Genomic DNA, 15,661 nt, shown 5'->3' with positions numbered 1-15,661 from the left:
AGGCGGAATGCCTTCACCGATTGTCCCCGTTATTAAACCCCTGTTGTTGAAGGAATTCTCCCTCGAGCCTCCTTTAAGGCGACGGAAACCCTCAGCGGCCATTTGACAATCGAAGAACTCGCAGACCGCTGTTCTCCTCCTCGCACTCTTCCTAGTCCGTGGCATCCTCTTGAGGTTGGCCCTCGGGATGGAGGCCCCGACGGGAGAACCCCTCGGAGAGACTCGGGGGACCGAAGACGGTGGAGAGCTAGCGAAGATGGCAAGGATCGGCGCAAAAGATGCTCGGAGTCGGAAAGGGCACCGATAGAGTGGCTGAGTGGTTAGGCTCTCAAGCGGAAGAAAGGCGTCGACCCTCAGGCGAAGTGAAGCCCCTGGAGGAAAGGCGGGGGCTTAAATAGGCAACGGAGCCTGGCGCAGTTATGGTGGCAGATGTCCCTAGGCCAACCAGTACCCACCACATGTCCCACTCACTGCGGCATAGGGTTGATCGTTCGCGGACTTTTATGGCGTGACGCTTAGGATCACGTCCTGATGGGAATTCCGAAAAGACTTTTCGAGTCGCCCTAATCGAAAAAAGGCTCCAGCATGCGCGCATTAAATGCCAAGATTTTTGAGGGCGGTCGTGTGTAGAATTCAAGGAAACGACTTTGGTTGTAAAAATTTTCTGTACTTTCTTCGATCGAAACTCGAACTCGAAAGTAGGGGGACTGGTGTTGGGTGTAAAACCTCCCCCAGTCGAAGTTTGTGTCCAGAGTGACCCCTCGGGGATACTGCAGACAAACTTCGTCCGGACTCCTATGGGAGCCAGACTCCGTCTCCTACTTCGACTATAGACAAGCTTCGTCCGGACTCCTACGGGAGCAGGACTCCGTCTCCTACTTCGACTGCAGACAAGCTTCGTCCGGACTCCTACGGGAGCCAAACTCCGTCTCCAACTTCGGCTGCAGGCAAACTTCATCCAGACTCCTACGGGAGCCGGACTCCGTCCTCGACTTCGAACGATGGTAAGCTCCGTCCGAGCTCCTACGGGAGCCGGACTCCATCTCCTACTTCGACTGCAGACAAGCTTCGTCCGGACTCCTACGGGAGCCGGACTCCATCTCCAACTTTGGCTGCAGGCAAACTTCGTCCGGACTCCTATGGGAGCCAGACTCCATCCTTGACTTCGAACGCTGGTAAGCTCCGTTCGGGCTCCTATGGGAGCCAGACTCCATCTCCTACTTTGACTGCAGACAAGCTTCGTCCGAACTCCTACGGGAGCCAGACTCCATCTCCAACTTCGGCTGCAGGCAAACTTCGTCTGGACTCCTATGGGAGCCGGACTCCGTCCTCGACTTCGAACGCTGGTAAGCTCCATCCGAGCTCCTACGGGAGCCGGACTCTGTCTCTTACTTTGACTGCAGACAAGCTTCGTCCGGGCTCCTACGGGAGCCGGACTCCATCTCCTACTTCGACTGCAGACAAGCTTCGTCCGGACTCCTACGGAAGCAGGACTTCATCTCCAACTTCGGCTACAGGCAAACTTCGTCCGGACTCCTACGAAAGCCGGACTCCATCCTCGACTTCGAACGATGGTAAGCTCCATCCGGGCTCCTACGGGAGCCAGACTCTGTCTCCTACTTTGACTGCAGACAAGCTTCATCCGGACTCCTACGGGAGCTGGACTCCGTCTCCAACTTCGGCTGCAGGCAAACTTCGTCCGGACTCCTACGGGAGCCGGACTCCATCCTCGACTTCGAACACTGGTAAGCTTCATCCAGGCTTCTACGGGAGTCTGACTCCGTCTCCTACTTCGACTGCAGACAAGCTTCGTCCAGACTCCTACGGGAGCCGGACTCCATCTCCAACTTCGGCTGCAGGCAAACTTCGTCCGGACTCCTACGGGAGCCGAACTCCATCCTTGACTTCTGTTGCCCAGCTATGCAACCCAAGAGGGGGGGGGGTGAATTGGGTTTCTAAAAATTTTAAGCCCAACAGATTACTTATGAAGATCAAAACAAAGACTTTAATTCAATATTAATTACCTAAAGCAGGAATGCAAGAATATAATAAAGAACTAAAGTGAAGCGATAAAGCACACCACAAACACAAGGATTTATAGTGGTTCGGTGCTAACCTTGCACCTACATCCACTCCCCAAGATCCTACTTGAAAATTTCAATCCACTATCCTTTGTATTCAACCCGAATACAAAACGTCGGAAACTCCGACACTAGCTATCCCAAGCTAGATCACTTATTTCTCGGGTACAAGTAAACCCAAAACACTCCGATTTCAGGTTTGGATCAACCTTTTCTTGTTTTGGAAATCCTCCAAAAATAAGAACAAAAACTCACAAAGAGTTAGAAAATTTTGAGCACAGATTAATACAATAACAGCTCCTTAAATGAGCGAATATAACAATAAAAGCTTTACTCAAATGAAGAACCCCTTTTTCAAATTTTCTCAAAGTGGATGAACGCTTGAATGCTTGAGAAGAGGTTGATTGTTGATTGAAGATCTCTTGAAAGCTTTGAAACAATCTCTAGATCAAGGTTGAAACAATAGGCGTGAAGAATTCTCTCCTTGAAAGCTCTTGCTTTTCTCTTTCACAATCTCTCTGGTATATTGTGGATCCTCTCTCTTTTTCTTTTTGGATTTTTCGTTGATCTCAGGCTTTTTCTTGCAAATTTCGGATCCTCTCTTCTGTTCTTCTCATTTTTGATTTCACGTTTGATCCGCTATTTAATCTGCAATTTCTTTTATCATTTTAAGCATTTTGTAGCATTAGAAGCAAGAGAAAACATTTTAGGTAGATAAAGAGCCGTTAGAGGATTTTTAGGAAGCATAAATGGCAATTAAAATGGGCAAAAAAATAGCCGTTGCTGACATTTCCCATCGCAGGGGTCGACTCATGAGTCGACTCATGCTTCAGGGGTCGACTCATGAGTCGACCTCTGTTGCAAAAACCAGAGAATGCATTTCTGGAAATTCTTGGCTCAAATTAGCAGGGGTCGACTCATGAGTCGACTCATGCCTTGTGGGTCGACTCATGAGTCGACTCACAGGTCGTGCCAAGCCAGAAAACTAGCGTGCCAAGGAGAATTTTTGCGTGCCAATCAGCTCACAGTGCCATGAGTTGACTCATGAGTCGACTCATGCACTTCAAACCTTCATAACTTCAAAAATATAAGTCCAAACACAACGAAATTTTCACCAAAAGATTTCAAATCATTTGTTCTACCAAATGGTACTATCAAATCAGGATTTTAGTGAAATTACAATTTTGCCCTTGAAGAGCATAAGGACTTTTTCATTTTAAAATTATTTGTATCCCTTCAATCTGCTTTGTAATCATCAAAATCAATCTAGGAGCAACAATCTCCCCCTTTTTGATGATGACAAAACATTTGAACAAAAATATTTATGTTAATGCATTAATTTCAAAAGAATCCTTTATAGGTGTATATGCTTGAAAAGAGTATGATTCTTTTGGCATGTAATATAAATGCAAAAATAGTTTGTCCATTTTCTTAAAGATTTGAAAAGGGTATTAGATCATTTTGAGTTCAAGATATATCAGAGCAAGAGAAGATAAATAAATTTTTGCAATGTATCAGAGCAAAAAAAATAATTTTTACAATGATATCAGAAAAGATTTTACAATGTATCAGAGCAAAAAAAAATTTTATAATATATCAGAGAAAATTTCACACTGTATTAGAGCAAATGTTATAATATATCAGAGAAACTTTCTCACTGTATCAGATCAAATATTATAATTTATCAGAGAAACCTTCACACTGTATCGGATTAAATTTTATCATGTATCGGAGCAAGTTAAAAGAAATTGTAGGGTGTATCAGAGTAAAACAAATTTCTTAAGATGTATCAAGGTGAATAAAATTTCAAAAGATGTATCAGAGCAAGTTTGAATTTTGAAATATATCAGAGCATAAAAAAAATACTTATTTGCATTGTACTTATGATTTTGCTTTGATGGATGACTTTTTGTTTAAGTTCTGTCTGATACCAAATTTCGATACCAAATTTCTCAAAGTTTTGTTGAATCTTTCAATCCTTGTTTTTGTTTAATTTCTCCAAATTTTGTTTAAATCTTCCAATATTTGTTTTTGTTTAATTTTTTCAATATTTGTTTAATTTCTCCAATATTTGTTTTAATCTTCCAATCTTTGTTTTTGTTTAATTTCTCCAAATTTTGTTTAAATCTTCCAATATTTGTTTTTGTTTAATTTTTCCAATATTTGTTTAATTTCTCCAATATTTGTTTTAATCTTCCAATCTTTGTTTTTGTTTAATTTCTTCAAATTTTGTTTAAATCTTCCAATATTTGTTTTTGTTTAATTTTTCCAATATTTGTTTAATTTCTCCAATATTTGTTTTAATCTTCCAATCTTTGTTTTTGTTTAATTTCTGTCCCTTTTTCTCATAATTTAGGGTTTTGCTTTTTATCTAATTTCAATTTTTATTTTTGTTTAATTTCTCCCCCTTTTTGACATCATCAAACATAGTTAACTCTTCCTTTTTCTGAAACATTCTTTAATTTCTTCCTCTTTAGAGTTTTTCACAGATGTTTGCTCCCCCTTAATATAGCAATTATCAACAGCAAACAACAACAAGGAGAAGACAATATTTCAACCAAAATATGATCATTACAAAGAGGTAGAAATATAGGTAAAAGATGATTCCATTAATATCATAATTGTTTCACTACATTATTCTTAAAAATAAAATTCAACCAGCTAATTGTCAATACATGGCCCCGAGGTATAGATCCTAGAACAAGATACTAACTCCTAGGACCTAGTAAAGATCAAGATAAGTCAATGATCGGAGTCATCAGATATAGGGTGAGGAGATGATGGATCAGAAGTGCGTCCTCTACCCCGTCTGCCTCTGCCACGAGTAGGAGAGCGAGATGAACTGGGTGGCTGAGAATGCTGAGATGCTAGGGCTGATACCATGAGTCTGATAGAATCAAGTACGTTCAGTGCTCTGGAAACAGATTGAAGTAGAGCAGTGAACTGGGTGGTAGCATGCTCACTCGATCCTCGGATCTCTTTCCTCAGTAATTCATATCCACCTTCTAGTGCTCCTCTGAGCCTACCAGCCTCTGCAGTGAGGTCTGTGACCTCAATAGTAGACTCCTGTGGCTGGGGATGGGCCAATGCAAGGACTTGAATTGAGTGGAGGAGAGATCACAGGAGAGTAAAGAGGAATTTTAGTGGAAAAAAGAAGTAGATTTTGGAAGTTCGGTGAAGTGCTAGGGCACGTTCAACCGCGCCAAGCAATGTGAGAAAGCACGAGAAATCTCTTTTCCAAGGAGGCGATTTTTGGTGGAGAGGAGGAGGGAGAATTGCCTCGAGATAAATCCTTGGATTTGGAGCAAGAAAGAGTTGGAAAGACGGCTTTTGGAAGAAGAACGATGGGAAGATGAGTCGTCTCACAAACAGTAACCCTTATAAAAACAATGAACCCGTTGATAGTTTGTGGGATTTACAAGTTTGCCATTGAGTCGACTCATGGGGGTCGACTCATGAAGTTCAGAAATTCAGGAAAAATGCAAATAAATTCCAAAAAAATTTGAAATTTTGAGTGAAGGAATTTTACTCAATGATAAGTTTTTAGAATGATAAATTTGAGCTTTTGGAATCAGGATAGATGTTAAAAATTGAGCTCTAAGAGTTTTTGACATCTATTCTTTGGAAGTTGAGAAATTTCAGACAAATGGATCTAGAATTCCTAGATTTCTCCTAATTTTACAGAATCTATCCTCACTAAGGGCCTTTGTAAAGATATCGGCTAATTGATTTTCAGTGCAAACATATTCAAGAATTACATTTTTGTTTTGAACATGTTCTCTTATGAAATGATGTCTTATTTCAATATGTTTAGATCTTGAGTGTTGAATTGGATTTTTAGATAGATTTATGGCACTTGTATTATCACATTTTATTGGTGTTTCATTAAGTTTGATTCCAAAATCTTCAAGTTGTTGCTTAATCGACAAGATTTGAGCACAACAACTTCCGGCTGCAATGTATTCGGCCTCAGCCGTAGACAGTGCCACCAAATTTTGTTTCTTGCTAAACCATGAGATTAGGTTTACTCCAAAAAATTGGCAAGTTCCACTTGTGCTTTTTCTATCTAATTTACATCCAGCAAAATCAGCATCAGAATATCCTAACAAATTAATTTGTGAGTCCTTAGAGTACCATAACCCTATAGTTTGTGTACCATTTAAGTATCTAAGGATTCTTTTAACAGCATTCAAATGAGATTCTTTAGGATTAGATTGATATCTTGCACATAAGCAAACACTAAACATGATATCAGGCCTACTTGCAGTTAAATATAATAATGAGCCAATCATACCTCTATAGTATTTTAAGTCTACGCTTTTACCTTCACCATCCTTGTCAAGCTTACATGAGGAACTCATTGGTGTGCCAATTGGTTTGCAGTTCTCCATTCCAAATTTTTTGAGTAGTTCCTTGGTGTACTTGCTTTGGGTGATGGAGATTCCCTCTTTTGATTGTTTGATTTGGAGTCCGAGGAAGAAAGTGAGTTCTCCCATCATGCTCATCTCGAACTCTCCCTGCATAAGCTTAGCAAAGTCTTGACAAAGGGATTCATTAGTAGACCCAAAAATTATGTCATCAACATAAATTTGTATAATTAGCATATCATTTTGGTTTTTTTTAATAAATAGGGTTGTATCTACATTGCCTCTTGAGAAACCATTATTTAGTAGAAATTTGCTTAGCCTTTCATACCATGCTCTAGGTGCTTGTTTTAATCCATATAAAGCTTTATTTAATCTGAAGACATGATTGGGAAAAGCATGATTTTCAAATCTAGGGGGTTGTTCTACATATACTTCTTCAGAAATATATCCATTTAAAAATACACTTTTAACATCCATTTGAAATAATTTGAATTTCATAAAGCAAGCATATGCAAGTAGAAGTCTAATAGCTTCTAATCTAGCAACAGGTGCAAAGGTTTCATCAAAATCAATTCCTTCTTCTTGATTATATCCCTTAGCAACCAGTCTTACTTTATTTCTAATTACATTTCCATGCTCATCTAATTTGTTTCTAAAGACCCATTTTGTTCCAATTATTGAGTAATCTTTAGGTCTTGATACTAAGGTCCAAACATTATTTCTTTCAAATTGATTAAGTTCCTCTTGCATAGCATTAATCCAGTTATGATCATTTTCAGCCTCTTCAAAAGTTTTAGGTTCAAGTTGAGATACAAAAGCACAATGATTAAGTACATCTCTAAGTGAAGAACGTGTTTTTACCCCATGCATAGGATCACCAATTATTAACTCCTTAGGGTGGTTGTGAACATACCTCCATTCCTTGGGTAAGTCATTTGTACCTTGAGGTTGTTCTTGAATTTCTTCACCTCTTTCATTTTGTTCGTCTTCTTGATCCTTGTCTTTTGGAGTTGCTGAGTCTTTCAGAGTGATCTCCTTCATACTTTCTATTAGTGGCTCTGCATCATCAACACCCTTATTCTTCCTTGAAGGAAGATCGTTAGATTCATCAAAAATAACATGTATGGACTCCTCAACTACTAAAGTTCTTTTGTTGAAAACTCTAAATGCTTTACTAGTGGAGGAGTAACCTAGAAAGATTGCTTCATCTGATTTTGCATCAAATTTACCAAGTTTTTCTTTGCTATTATTTAATACAAAACATCGACAACCAAAAATATGAAAATATGCAATATTTGGTTTTCTTCCTTTCCAAAGTTCATAGGGGGTTTTCTTTAAAAATTGTCTAATTAAAGCACGATTTAAAATGTAACATGCTGTGTTAATTGCTTCCGCCCAAAAATATTTTGGAAGGTTGCTTTCACAAAGCATGGTACGGGCCATTTCTTTTAAGGTTCTATTTTTCCTTTCAACTACCCCATTCTGTTGGGGTGTCCTTGGAGCAGAGAAGTTATGGCCAATTCTATTTTCATCACAAAAATTTTCAACGTCATGATTTTCAAATTCTGTTCCATGATCACTTCTAATATTTTGAATTGAAAACCCTTTTTCATTAGTGACTTTTCGATGAAATTTAGTGAAAATTTGAAAAGTTTCATTTTTGTGAGCTAAAAAGAAAACCCAAGTAAAACGAGAGTAATCATCTATTATTACAAATCCATATCGTTTTCCTCCTAGACTAGTGGTTCTAGTTGGTCCAAATAAATCCATATGTAAGAGTTCTAAAGGTCTAGAAGTTGAAACAGTGTTTTTGGGTTTAAATGATACTCTAGTTTGTTTACCTAATTGGCATGCATCACAAATTCTATCCTCTTCAAAATTCAGTTTTGGCAAACCGAGAACTAAATCCTTTTTAATTAATTTTGAGAGAGAATGCATGCTAATGTGTGCAAGTCTACGATGCCACAGCCAACTAGTCTCATTTATTTTAGCATTTAAGGAAACTAGGCATTGCATGTCTAATTTTGTTAAATCATTCAAGTCTACCATATAAACATTGCCATGCCTATGTCCTATAAATTTAATGCCATCGTTAATAGGACTCGTCACAATGCAAACAGACGATTCAAAACTTACTTTATACCCTTTATCACAGAATTGACTAATGCTAAGTAAGTTATGCTTTAAACCTTTAACTAATAAAACATTCTCAATGTATTTGGAGGGAGTGATACCAATGTTACCTATCCCGATGATCTTTCCTTTGCCATTATCTCCAAAGGTGACCATCCCTCCATCCTTAGCATCAAGCGTGATGAATTGTGATTCATCACCAGTCATGTGTCTCGAGCATCCGCTGTCAAGATACCATTTCCTATTTCCTTCTTGGGATGCTAGACACACCTGCAAGCAAAGGTCACGTTTCTGTCTTAGGTACCCAAGCTTTCTTGGGTCCTTTCAGGTTAGTCAGAATGGTTCCTTTTGGAACCCATATTTTCTTTGTGTTTGCATATTTGTTAATAAGACATGTGTATGATTTATGTCCTATTCTTCCATATTTAAAACAAGTAATATTTGTAGACTTGTTACTTGAATAATTTACATAAATATCCTTCAGAAATTTTTGTTTCTTCAGGGGTTTATAACCAAGTCCAGCCTTATCATATATAGCTTTCTGATTTTCAAGGATCATATTTAGTTTGTTTGAACTTAAGGTGAACTTATCTACTATAGATTTCAGCTTGTTCATTTCATCCTTTAAGTTTTGATTTTCTTGAATCAAGGTAAATTTTTTAATTGAAAGATTTTCAGCTTGTTTCACTAAGGACTGATTTTCCAATTTCAGCTCTTTGTTTTTCTTCCCTAGTTTCTTTAATTCATCAATTGAATCATAGAATGCTTCATGCAATTCTTCAAAAGTAAATTCACTAGTGGATTCAGAAGTTACCTCATTTTCATGTGCCATCAGGCATAGGTTGGCTTGTTCTGTTGAGGTTTCCTCGTCGGAGCTTGAGTCATCACTCGCACTCCAGGTCGCCATCATTGCCTTCTTTTTGAACTTCTTTGGACCTTTCTTCAATTGTGGACATTCGGATCTGAAATGTCCTGGCTTCTTGCACTCGTAGCATATAGGGGGTTGATCTTTCTCCTTTTCTTTGCTTTGATCCCCTTTTGTGAATTTCTTTCTCATCCCCTGTTTCCTTTTTCTTAGAAATTTCTTAAATTTTCGGGTGATGAGAGCCATCTCTTCATCCTGATCTTCATCTTCAGAGTCATCCGTTTCATAATCAGGCGAAGTTGTGGATTTGAGGACAATGGTTCTTTTCTTTTTGACTTCATCCTCTTGATGTTGCTTCATGCTAAGTTCATGAGTCATCAAGGATCCAAGAAGCTCTTCTAGAGGTAGAGTGTTCAAGTCCTTTGCTTCTTGGATGGCAGTCACCTTGGCTTCCCAAGTTCTTGGCAGTGACCTAAGAATCTTCCTTACAAGTTCACTGTTAGTATAAGATTTGCCAAGACTCTTTAAACCATTGATTATATCAGTAAAATGAGTAAACATAGCAGTTATGGACTCATCATGCTCTATTTTGAACAATTCATATTTATGTACAAGCATGTTTATTTTAGACTCTTTTACTTGATTTGTTCCCTCATGGGTGACTTCTAACCTATCCCATATTTCTTTAGCAGATGCACAAGTAGAAATGCGATTGAATTCACTAGCATCTAGTGCACAATAAAGAACATTCATGGCTTTGGCATTTAATTGTGCCAATTTCTTGTCAACCTCATCCCATTCTTTCTCGGATTTGGTTGACTCCTCACCATCTATAATCTTGGTGGGTGTGTGAGGACCATTCACTATGATCTCCACATATCATAGTCGAGTGCTTGTATGAAAATCTTCATCCGAGCTTTTCAATAGGTGTAATTAGACCCATTGAAAAGTGGAGGTCGGTTTGTTGATTGCCCCTCGGCTAGAGAAGTACCAACATGGGTTGCCATAGATCTTTGACTCTTTGATTGTTAGATCAAAGAAGGGCTAGAGCACCGGCTCTGATACCACTTGTTGCCCAGCTATGCAACCCAAGAGGGGGGGGGGGGTGAATTGGGTTTCTAAAAATTTTAAGCCCAACAGATTACTTATGAAGATCAAAACAAAGACTTTAATTCAATATTAATTACCTAAAGCAGGAATGCAAGAATATAATAAAGAACTAAAGTGAAGCGATAAAGCACACCACAAACACAAGGATTTATAGTGGTTCGGTGCTAACCTTGCACCTACATCCACTCCCCAAGATCCTACTTGGAAATTTCAATCCACTATCCTTTGTATTCAACCCGAATACAAAATGTCAGAAACTCCGACACTAGCTATCCCAAGCTAGATCACTTATTTTTCGGGTACAAGTAAACCCAAAACACTCCGATTTCAGGTTCGGATCAACCTTTCCTTGTTTTGGAAATCCTTCAAAAATAAGAACAAAAACTCACAAAGAGTTAGAAAATTTTGAGCACAGATTAATACAATAACAGCTCCTTAAATGAGCGAATATAACAATAAAAGCTTTACTCAAATGAAGAACCCCTTTTTCAGATTTTCTCAAAGTGGATGAACGCTTGAATGCTTGAGAAGAGGTTGATTGTTGATTGAAGATCTCTTGAAAGCTTTGAAACAATCTCTAGATCAAGGTTGAAACAATAGGCGTGAAGAATTCTCTCCTTGAAAGCTCTTGCTTTTCTCTTTCACAATCTCTCTGGTATATTGTGGATCCTCTCTCTTTTTCTTTTTGGATTTTTCGTTGATCTCAGGCTTTTTCTTGCAAATTTCGGATCCTCTCTTCTGTTCTTCTCATTTTTGATTTCACGTTTGATCTGCTATTTAATCTGCAATTTCTTTTATCATTTTAAGCATTTTGTAGCATTAGAAGCAAGAGAAAACATTTTAGGTAGATAAAGAGCCGTTAGAGGATTTTTAGGAAGCATAAATGGCAATTAAAACGGGCAAAAAAATAGCCGTTGCTGACATTTTCCGTCGCAGGGGTCGACTCATGAGTCGACTCATGCTTCAAGGGTCGACTCATGAGTCGACCTCTGTTGCAAAAATCAGAGAATGCGTTTCTGGAAATTCTTGGCTCAAATTAGCAGGGGTCGACTCATGAGTCGACTCATGCCTTGTGGGTCGACTCATGAGTCGACTCACAGGTCGTGCCAAGCCAGAAAACTAGCATGCCAAGGAGAATTTTTGCGTGTCAATCAGCTCACAGTGCCATGAGTTGACTCATGAGTTGACTCATGCACTTCAAACCTTCATAACTTCAAAAATATAAGTCCAAACACAATAAAATTTTCACCAAAAGATTTTAAATCATTTGTTCTACCAAATGGTACTATCAAATTAAGATTTTAGTGAAATTATGATTTTGCCCTTGAAGAGCATAAGGACTTTTTCATTTTAAAATTATTTGTATCCCTTCAATCTGCTTTGTAATCATCAAAATCAATCTAGGAGCAACAACTTCGAACGCTGGTAAGCTCTGTCCGGGCTCCTACGGGAGCCAGACTCCGTCTCCTACTTCGACTGCAGACAAGCTTCATCCGGGCTCCTACGGGAGCCGGACTCCGTCTCCTACTTCGACTGCAGACAAGCTTCGTCCGGACTCCTACGGGAGCCGGACTCCATCTCCAACTTCGGCTGCAGGCAAGCTTCGTCCGGACTCCTAAGAGAGCCGGACTCCATCCTCGACTTCGAACGCTGGTAAGCTCCATCCGGGCTCCTACGGGAGCCGGACTCCATCTCCTACTTCGACTGCAGACAAGCTTTGTCCGGACTCCTACGGGAGCCGGACTCCGTCTCTTACTTCGACTGCAGACAAGCTTCGTCTGGACTCCTACGGGAGCCGGACTCCATCTCCAACTTCGACTGCAGACAAGCTTCGTCCAGACTCCTACGGGAGCCAGACTTCACTTCTGATTCCAGCTACAGACTCCAACCGAACTTCAGTCGACAAGTCTGGACCCCCTAGCAAGCCGTAGTAACGGCCACGACTCTGCTCTACTCCCTGCGATGGATCCTACGCGACTCCATTACTCCCTGGCAGGCCATAGTAATGGCCATGACTCTGCTCCACTCCCTGTGGCGGATCCTACGCGGCTCCATTACTCCCTGGCAGGTCGCAGTAATGGCCACGATTCTGCTCCACTCCCTGCAGCGGATCCTATGCAGTTCCATCGCTCCCTGACGAGTCACGACAACAGACGCCGCTCCACTCCCCGCAACTGATTCCACGTGGCGAGCCATGGTGATAGCCACGACTCCACGCCATTACTCTTCATGATAAATTCCTCCTGACCCCGTACGGCCCATGACAAAGCGATCATAAATAGTCGCTATCAACCCGCTGCTCCCCCCGTCTATAAAAGGGGACCCCAGATATGTTATTTTCGAAGCTCTCATTTTTTTTTTACCTAGAAACTCTGCTAAAATTTTTATTCGAGCACTCCATTCTTGTTGAGGCAGAGAACTGACTTAAGCATCGGAGGGTCTTGCCGGAGCAACCCCACCTCCGGTTTAGACTTCCTTTGCAGGTCCCTGCGGCGACCGTGACTCCCTCGACTCTAGCTTCTCCGACACAGGTGGATTTTTGCACCAACAACAGTGTTTCAACTCACAATCATATTATGGTCTTGTGGAAAGTAGTAGTATCTTATAGATTCTTTTGGATACCTTATAAAGTGAGCTATAATAGATCTATCCTCTAACTTATCTGCTATCTGTCTCTTGATATAGGCCAGACATTTCCAAGCCTTGAGATAACACAGACTCAGTTTCTTACCGAACCATATGTCATACGGTGTGGTAGGAACGAACTTTGATGGAATCCTATTCAACAAGTGAATGACAGTTAACAAGGCATGTTCCCAAAGAAATAAGGGTAGATTAGTGAAGCTCATCATGAATTGGACTATATCCAATAAAGTCCTGTTCCTCCTTTCGAATACCCCATTAAGCTGAGGCATTTCAGGAGGGATCCACTGAGAGACTATGCCATTGTCCTTAAGATATCTCAAAAATTTTTGATTAAGATATTCACCTCCTATATCAGATCGAAGAACCATAACAGGTTTGCCTGTCTGCTTTTCTACTTCATGCTTGAATTTTTTAAACTTTTCAAAGGCCTCAGACTTGTGTTTCATGAGATACACATATCCGTACCTAGACAGATCATAGGTAAAGATAATGAAGTAGGTATAATTATCTCTAGTCTATACATCAAATAGTCCACACACATCGGTGTGTACCAGAGCGAGTAACTCCGTGGCCCTTTCCCTATATCCCACAAAGGGTAACTTGGCCATCTTTCCTCAAAGACAAGATTCACAAACTGGATACGACTCTGGGTTAAGAGAGCCAAAGATCCCATTTTTTTTCAGTTTGTTTATCCTGTCCTCTCCAATATGGCCTAGTCTATGGTGCCACAAGTACTTTTGGTTAATCTCATCTCTAGATCTCTTCTGACCTACGACACTCACTATTTGGTCGTTTAGATTTACATTCACATCAACATGCAAGTGATAAAGATCATCAATTAAAAGACCTCATGCAACCAATTTATTTCATAAATAAATGAAATAAAAGTCTTTATTGATATAAATTTTAAAATCTTCCTGTGCTAGCACAGATACAAAAATTAAATTTTGACTAGCTATAGGAACATAATAACAGTCTTTCAAATCTAATCTAACACCAGACGGTAATCAAAGAGGGTAAGTGCGAATGGCCTCTGTATCAATCTTTGCTCTATTGCTGACCTGAAGGTGTTGAGTTTTGATGACACAGCAAAATATTGATTTCAAAAATTTTATCATGCATTCAATATTTGAAAATAAGATTTAACAATTAAACACAACCACCAAAACTCAAAAACCCTAGGAACCCCTTGATGATTACAATCAAACCACAAAATAAAGCATATGAGGAGAAGACCAGAAGTCATTACTACCATGAAGACCACGAACTGGAAATTTTGATATCTCCACGAGACTCTAAAGTAGAAGGTCTCCAATGGTGATCCACACAGGATTGATCAGGATCTTTTCCAATTCATCATGGTGCTGCAGCCTTCTTTGCAAGTGTGCTGCCGACCGTCCTTCGCAAGAACTCATTGCACCATAGCTTGTATGCCTTTATGACCTCCACTAAGATCTCTTTAGAAACCCTTTCTCAAAATATCTCACCACACTCTAATCATATTTTATGTTCAACATATGAACAATTTGATTTCTGGACAAGTATCTCATACTTTTCATTTTTCTTCTTCTCTTTCTTTCTATTTTTTCTTTCCTTTCTGTTTCTATTTTTACTTCAAATTTTTACCACCTCTTACTCATCTAATTCCACATCTAAAATAATTTTTGGATAAATTTTATGCTATATGGGGTGCCCCTTAAATAAGGAATGAAGGGGCGCAACACATGACACCAAGGGGCGCCAACTCTTGGCGTCCCAACTTCCTAACATGGTGAAATAAATTTTCAACATGAAAATCCAATGAATATAGTGTGGAATAGGAAGAGATTCATCTATAGAAGGACTCCTCTACTAGAAAAAATTTGGACACCAAAATATGGCATGTGGAAAGGGAGAATGCGTGAAATTAAAGAGTCCATGACAAGGTGGACTCTTCCACATTCAATGCACAAAATAAATGACTTTCATTTATTTTGTGGCATTCAAACTCCTTGCTAGAGAAGGACTCTTCTTTCTCTTCTGCACCCATAATCCCAAGAGCCATCTTATTACACGATGAATTAATAAACGCATGGAGAATAAAAGAAAGAATGAAGAGTTTTAAATGAATTGGACACTTCCAATTCAATCGCCAAATAATGGGGCATCCCACATTAATTTTGGCATGGAGTTCCTTCCAAGACAAGGACTCCACAACCTCTTGCACATCCCACATCCCAAGGCACCATCAGATGGTGCACAAATTTAAGGAACGAGTGGAACATGTAAGAATTTTAAGATAAGTAAAGCAGAAGGACTCCTCTCCTTAAATTCCAAAATAAATGTGATGCCTCCAATATTCTTTAGCATGTGGTTTTTGGCATGGAGGAGGTTGGTTCCACATGGAACACTTCCATAAAACTAGATAAAACCATCTAATAAATTAAATGGTTCAAATCCAATCACATTGGGTCAAGGCA

This window comes from Elaeis guineensis, chromosome 6, assembly GCF_000442705.2.
Source record: "Elaeis guineensis isolate ETL-2024a chromosome 6, EG11, whole genome shotgun sequence".
Classification (NCBI taxonomy): domain Eukaryota; kingdom Viridiplantae; phylum Streptophyta; class Magnoliopsida; order Arecales; family Arecaceae; genus Elaeis; species Elaeis guineensis.
This window is presented reverse-complemented; position numbering follows the sequence as displayed.